This window comes from Lactuca saligna, chromosome 3, assembly GCF_052625555.1.
Source record: "Lactuca saligna cultivar CGN05327 chromosome 3, ASM5262555v1, whole genome shotgun sequence".
Classification (NCBI taxonomy): domain Eukaryota; kingdom Viridiplantae; phylum Streptophyta; class Magnoliopsida; order Asterales; family Asteraceae; genus Lactuca; species Lactuca saligna.
In genome coordinates this window covers 50,063,373-50,071,586 of record NC_136419.1, presented here as the reverse complement: position 1 = coordinate 50,071,586, position 8,214 = coordinate 50,063,373, and positions in this window count along the sequence as shown.

Below are 8,214 nucleotides of genomic sequence, written 5' to 3'. Positions count from 1 at the left end.
TCAATTCCTTCAGTTCACCATTGAATGTCTCAAATTGAGCTTTGACCCGTAATTCGTTGTTTTTGTCAGACTGATCAATCTTGTTGAGAAGACGAAGCTCTTGGGATTTTAACATAACATCCACTTCAATACTCGAAACTAAATGTTTTCCCCATGCATCAGCTTGAAATTGTAATAGAGAATTGAGCTTGCGATTTAAAATCTGAAACTGCTTCCCAAACATGAGCATGTTATCGGGAATGTTCTCCTATTCAGGATCAAACTCGATGTCAGCAAAAGAACCAACAAATCCACCATCATCAGTTTCATCATCAAGAACTGTTCTGGGTTCTTCGGTAGATTATGATGGGAATAAGGAAGTAATGGGTTGTTGCATAATTGTATCGAAAGTAGGAGAATGAGTAGATGAAGGGATATGAGATGTATTGGGAACAATGAACGGTGGTAATGAAAATAAAGTATCAATATTTGAGGTTTCGAAAGTAGATGATACGATAAGAGAAGGGTTACCTTGGGCTTCATGTGTCGAAACTGCATCACCCTTGTTGACATTTACACCCGTATCAGATACGTTTGTAGTGATGCCTAAGGTTTTAACCTCCTCATGAAATGATTCAGTATGCGAAACCTCGGGTGGTATGACTATTGTCTGCTCACGAGTCGAAATATTTGGTTGTTCACCGTGATTGATGATTGTGTCTACTTGAGAAGTGTTCACATTACCATCAAGATTTCCAGTCGGCTTGACTAGAGAATCCCTTACAGGTGAAGAATGGCCCAATATTATATATGCAAGTGGTGTTTTAGGAACCACTTCTTCATCATTTGAATCTTCTTGCAACACCGGTTTCCTTTGCTTCCTTTTTTTATTTGAAATCTTCTTTTCCATATCTTCTTCTCTCCTTTTCTTTGTTTGTGGAGAAATAGGAATGGGTATTTCACGAATGCGAACACCCTTTCGACCAATCTGTGGCTTTCTAACAAATGAAGGTGAAATTTTTCCATACCTTTAAGAAGAATGGCGAGGTTTATGAGCCATTTTCCCGAGTCATTTGAGAACACCAGTCTTTGAAGGTACCACATCCTTCGAAGGATCAACATTTTCTGGAACAATAGGCTTTAATATTTTCTTCGAAGCTTTTACTTTAACTGTGACCTTCTTTGGAGATTTAGCTTCTTTTTCAACTGGAACAACTGTAGAAGGGCTTTCCTGAGCTTCCTTCTTTGAACCTCTTTTCTTCTTCAAAGGACCTTCAGTTGTCTTTATGAATAACACCCCAGTTTCAACATCAAGATTAATCGTAGTCAAATAATTCACCAACACATGATTCATAAGATCAACTTTTCGAAGCATTGCATCTGGAATTCTAGCAACACTTGGAAAAATTTCAGCATCATCTTCAACAGTTTTAGGAAACTGATATAAAGCAAAAATAGCAGTGTCTTCGTTTTCAGGGACTTGAATACCCTATTTGTTATATACAAACCGAATAATAAGACTCCAGTATCGAGTACATCAGACCCCATCAACGACATTCGTATTTTCAATACTTTTGGTAAATTCTTTCCAAAGTTGTGTCGCATAATCCACCTGTAGATCATAGTAAATGCCAACCATCATAGCATACACTTCCAATCTTCCTTTGTATAACCCCAAACTTCAACCTTTCAAGCATCGAAGATAAATTCCAAATAGAAAGTTCCAAATACACGGCAACCCCAATTTCTTGAACTCGTTGATCTTGGTGAGAGTAGGTTGATAACCCATCTCATTGAACATGTGAATTACTTTTTCATTCGAGACTTTGTAAAACGGTTCATAATTAGGGATGTTCAAGATTTAGGCGGACAACTTCTTTGATAGTCTGAACTTCTTGTCATTCGTCAATTGAAAAGTAACAATCACCATGGTTTTGCTGTAAGTTGCAGTAGAACCAGCCAAATATAACCAAGACATCAGAACAACAAAAGAGTTGAACATGGCAGTACACAACACAGAACTCTTGAGATCCACAGCGAGCATAATTCCTCTAGATAAACACTTTCATCACCTTGAACTTGGTAATTTGTGCTTTGAATCTTCATTAATGGTTGAGACGAAACATCATTTGTGGTTTGCGATTGATGAGCAAGCATGATTAGGGTTTGAAAAAGAACTTGAAGAAACAAAGAATATGATAGCACAAATCTTTTGAGAATAAATTTTGAGCATAAAATTGGAATGAATCCCCAAATCTCCTTTTATATATAACCACAATTTTGAATCCCAAATGGTTATCATTAATAGACTTGATGTGCGTTCCTTGAAAGTTGTACCCGTAGCCGTAAAGCACGCTATGTCAGGAAAAAGTGATGAGCACTGTACTCTAGAAAAGCGCACAGTAACCAAACCGTCACATCAAACGTCGTTTTGAAAGTACCCAATGGATAAGTATCAAAAACCTTCAGAATGGAGGTTAGGCTCTTTCACTTTTTGGTTTAAAAGCGAAGTCATGTGCCAGATTTTCGAAATCATCAGCCTGAGTTGGTAATACTCGGAACCTCAAGGATTTCGTGAGTGCATGTGTGCCAAGAAATATATAAGAAGCAAAGATAAGAAAATTTGGATCTGTGATGTCGAAAATAAAAATTTCGACATAAAGGTAGTTAGATCCCACGCAAAGATCACTTCGCGAATTATCAAGAGAGATAATCAGTAGTTTGTGTGGTTTCCCGTGAAGTACAATCAAATACTTGTAGAGAAGTATCGAAGGGCTTCTTTTATGAAGTTTCGAAGGTGGTTTAAAATTTTGTTACAAAGCACATCTAAACATAAGAGTGATAAGTTGTAAACGAAATTACCTATTTGACCAGTGTAGTTAGTGACAAGTAGGCTTTGGAAAATTTATTAAGTAATGATGGTTAAGAATGACACTCATACAAAAACCATATTCTTCAATCCAAAATTATTCCTGAATCCTGTTGGGTTACAAATGTTGTGGGTTTGGAACATTTGATCAGGATCACTACAAAGGAAAGAATATTCTTTTAGAGTATCGAAAATGGGTAATGAAACAAAAGTTTCGTTAATATCTGGAACAAAGTTCCTCTTTAATTCCTTATGTTTTGAAAGTTTGGGTTTCACTTCCATCACAGTCTCATGATGTTAGATCATAAACATAGAGATTTGTTATGTCTAGATCCTGATTGGTTTATACCAGAAATCTCTTGGACACATGTCATTGTGTGTGATCGTGAAAGAACTTTAGGATGAAAAAGATTGGTTTAAAGATTTGAAAGTACTACTGCTATTCATTGACCTAGCTAGAAAACTCTAAACTAAAATGAGTAGAGTATGGTAGCTCAATGACTAATGGGAATATAGCCTAGTTGGGAAGAATCCTCAGAATGAGAGATTCATTAAGGCTTCAAAACCCATTGAGTCTTGGAGGCTTGGTTCGACATGCTGCATCATGCTTCTAGGGACATCCTAACTAGGACATAGTTTCGAAAGTATACCTTTCCCTTAAGCAGCAAGCATGAACCACCAAAAATCTTCGCTAATACCTACACCCGAAAAGAGGAACAAAAACAAAACAAAAAAATATTTTTGGATTTTTGAGTTTTTGAATGTAAATAACAAACATAAAGAAAAATCTTTTTGGTATTTTTGACATTTTAAAACGAAATACAAAAATGAAAATCTTTTTGTTGTTTTTGATATGTATTGAAAAAGCAAAAATAAGGAAAAATCTTTTTGGTATTTTTGATATTGGAATTGAAATACAAAAGTATCGAAAATTTTAAGAAATGACAAAATTAACGAAGATTTTTGTCAAACCATTGAGCATAATGTCGAAAGCGAAGCATGTCAAAGCGTTGACTATGAACAATAACTGCTGAATAATGAATAGTAACCACTGAATCGACATCTTTTCGACACTTTTGGCTTGTCATTCTAACAAAGGTAGTCCAGGAACTGAATTTGCATTCATCATTCCTAATCCATTTAATATTCTTATGAAAGATTTTTCATCCAAAGGTTTTGTAAAGATATCAACAAGCTGATCAGTAGTCTTTACAAAATGAACTTTAATGTTTCCATCTTCAACTTGATCTTTTATAAGATGATATCGAAGAGCAATGTGTTTGGTTTTCGAATGATGCACAGGGTTATGACAGATGCGAATGACACTTTGTGAATCACAATACAACATAATTTTCTTCATGTTGATTGCATAATCATGCAGTTGACTTTGTATCCATATGATTTGTGAAGTGCAAGCTGCAGCAACAACATATTATGCTTCTGCTGTGGAAATCGACACACATGTTTGCCTTTTCGATTGCCAACTTACTAACTTCCCATCCAATAGTTAACACCCACCACTTGTGCTCTTTCGATCAATATTGCAACCTCCTAAGTCAACATCTGAGAATGTGTGTATGAAGAAGCCTATCTTCGAAGGATACCACAAGCCTAACGAAGTTGTTCCTTTGAGATAGCAAAATATATTACTGACTACATTTAGATGAGCTTCTCTGGGATTTGATTGGTACCTAGCCCAAATGCATACAAAAAATATAATATCAGGTCGACTTGTCGTGAGGTAAAGTAACAAACCTATCATGCTTCAATACAATGTGAGATCAACAACTGGTTGATCCAATGATGGATTTAGCCTCGTTCCAACGGCCATTGGTACTCTCAGCTTCGTGCTATTCATCATTCCAAATTTTTCCAGCAGATTTCGTGTATACTTATCTTGATTGATAAATATGTCTTCTCTACTTTGACGAATATTTAATCCCAAAAAATTGTTTATCTTCCCCATCATACTCATCTCAAATTGACTTTTCATCGAATTTTCAAATTCTCTTCACAAAGCAAGGTCAGTAGAACCAAATATAATATCATCGACATAAATCTAAACAAGCATAAGATGATCCCCAACTTTCTTTCGAAAGAGAGTGGGATCAATTGATCCTTGTTTTAAATTTCGACTGCTTTAAGAAACTGGTAAGAGTTGCATACCATGCTCTTCGTGCTTGTTTTAACCCATATACAACTTTATATAATATATAACAATGATTAGGCTACTCTTCGTTAATAAAACATGAAGGTTGTTCAACGTACACTGCCTCTTAGAGTTTTCCGTTGAGAAAAGCAAATTTGACATCGACCTGGTTGACATCAAAATCCTTGTGAGCTGCATAGGCTAAAAATATTTGAACTGCCTCTTGTCTTGTGATAGGGGCGAAGGTTTCCTCATAGTCTATATCTTATTGTTGCGAATAACATTTAACTACAAGCCTAACTTTGTTTCGAACAACACTGTCATCTTTATCAATTTTATTTTTAAAGATCCACTTTAAACCCACAATAGAAACATCTTTTGGTTTGGGAATTAACCTCCATACCTTGTTTTTTTTGTTTTTTTTTTTTCGAATTTAGCTAGTTCAGATTTCATAGAAACAACCCAATCAGGATGTTCCATAGCAGCATTGACTGATTTCTGTTCAATTTTCGAAATAAAAACATTGACCATGCAAAACTCCTGATGAGTATTGAGTACCTCATTCTTTGCACGAATTTGAGCTCTCGTCAATACTCCAGCTTGTGGATCAGCAAGAATTTGTTCATGTGGATGATTTCGTGTCTATCTGTCCATTGGAGGATATGCTGGATCAAACTCCAAAGGTGCATCTTTGAATGTTTCATCATTCTCTGATCCTGCAATAGACACATTATCAGTCGAATCATGAAAAATTTCATGTTGATTATTTGAATATTCGTTTGTTTATCATTTTGCTCCCGCTCGAAAAAATTATCTTCTTGATGCTCCTCCTAAACTTCAACATTCATTCTCCCATTCTCCCCCTCGAAAGTATGCTCCCCCTCGACATGATCAGTTTGTAAAACTGGCAGACTTTCGTTAAAGACCAAAGAATTTGTTGTCGAGTGGTTATCAACACTTTGTTCGATTATTGTCGAATCTTCAGAATGTTTCGATGCTTTAGAAATTCGATTATCCTCAGCATGGATTTCAATAGCCCTATCAGGAGTACCAAAAACTAAATCATAATCAAAATCGAATGAATTAACACTTTCTGATTTAAAATTTGATTCATTAATGATTGGTTTTTGTTCAAAATCTTTTTCAACACTTTTGGCATAGTGATCATCGAATGTGAGATTAAAAGTTTCTTCGATCATCCTTGTTCGCTTGTTGAGCACCCTGTATGCCACAGAATTATGAGAATGTCCTAAAAATATTCCTTCATCAGCCTTAGAGTGAAATTTCGAAAGATTATCCTTAAGATTCATAATGAAGCACCTGAAACCAAAAACATGGAAACAATTTAGATTTGGTTTCCTGTTGTTAATGATTTCATAAGGGGTGATATCAAATCTTCTATGAATAAAAGACTGATTTTGAGTAAAGCAAGTGGTTGAAACAGCTTCTGCCCAAAGATATTGTGGAAAATTCGCGTATGTGAACATCGTCCTTGCTGCCTCACATAATGAACGATTTCTCTGTTCGACAACACCATTTTGTTGAGGTGTGTAAGGAGAAGAGAAGTTGCGCGAAATTCCCTTATCAGCCAAAAACGAATCGAGAACCTTTTTTTTGAACTCATATCCATTATCACTCTTGATTTTGCAAACCTTTTTCTTCAGACTTAATTCGATATGTTTGATAAAATCGATCATCACTTGAGTTGTTTTTTATTTCAAACGAAGAAAATATACCCAAGTAAACCTAGAAAAATCATTAACAATAACCAAAATGTACCTCTTTTTGTTGAGTGTTTCAACTGTCGAAGGATGACAAAGGTCAATATGAAGAATGGTAGAAGCTTCTATTGGATTAGTGTCTAAGTCCATAACTATTTTGGTATATACTTGACCCAATGGTGCATGGTCCTTTTGGGTTGCCTTCACCAAAGCAACTTGATAGGATGAATTATGGAGATAAAGGATTAAATATGGTTTATTAACATATTATGAGAATAATATATTAAAGGAGAAATCATATTGTTTAATTAATAATAGTCAAGAATTAATAAGAATTAAGTTTGTGACTAAAAAGAGATTAGTTAAACTTAAGGGACTGGAATTGTAATTATAAGATAATTACAATTGGGCTATGGATTGCCTCATAGCCTACATGTATATATAGTACCCTTAAGCCCCAAAAACGTGGTGATGAGATCCTCTAGGGTTTTGGACGATTTTGGGCAACCTCCTTCTCTTCTCCTCTTCATTCTTTTGCTCTTGGTGTTTGTGAACCATTAGAGGAGTGACATTTGTGACTCTAAGCTTTCTAAAGTCAATACAAGGAGGATTTGAGGTTGTTATTGCTACATAACAATTAAGATATGATCTAAACCCTAATTATATGTTGTATTGATTATCATCTAGGGTTTATAGCCTTGGATAAATTGCATGTACAATAGAGAAACATAGATCCAAGCATTAGGGTTTGTATGAGCACATAAGATGTTCTTATTACCAAAACCCAACAGTGGTATCAGAGCCTAGATTGGTTTCTATTGTATTGATGCATATTTGATCGAAATCAACACTTAAAATCGAAATTTTGGGGTTCTGAGTGCTTGACTCGCCGAGTCACTTGGTGCACTCGCCGAGTCAGGTGTACTCGACGAGTCCAAGTCCAGACTCGACGAATCGAAACGTTTGACAGCTAATTTTCGCGATTTTCTTCCTGTTTTGGCTTTGGATAATTACCTTAAATATGTTTTTGTTATAAAATCCGAATTTTATCAATATTTGGTGATTATCCTTACCTAAGTAGAAGATAATTGTAAAAATTTAGATAATCACTTGTTTTATTAGATAATATTTGATTATTTGTCATTTAGATTTGAATTATCTTGTGAAAATTTTCCCCTTTAGGTTTTATAGTTTAAATTTGAACTTAATAGTTTTGTTTTGAAATTTAAATAGAAAAACCCTAATGTTTTGAAAACTTTCAAAAACTTGCCCTCAAGTTTTGGAATTTAAAATTTTGATTAAAAAGTTTGATTTTGAAATATTTAAATTCTAAACCCTAATGTTTTGAAATGTTTCAAAACTTTCCCTCAAGTTTTGGAATTGAAAAGTTGACTAAAAGTTTAATTTAGGAATGTTAAATTCTAAAACCCTAGTATTGTTTTGAAAAGTTCACATCACACCCTTATGGTTTTATAAATTAATTAAGGTGTATAATT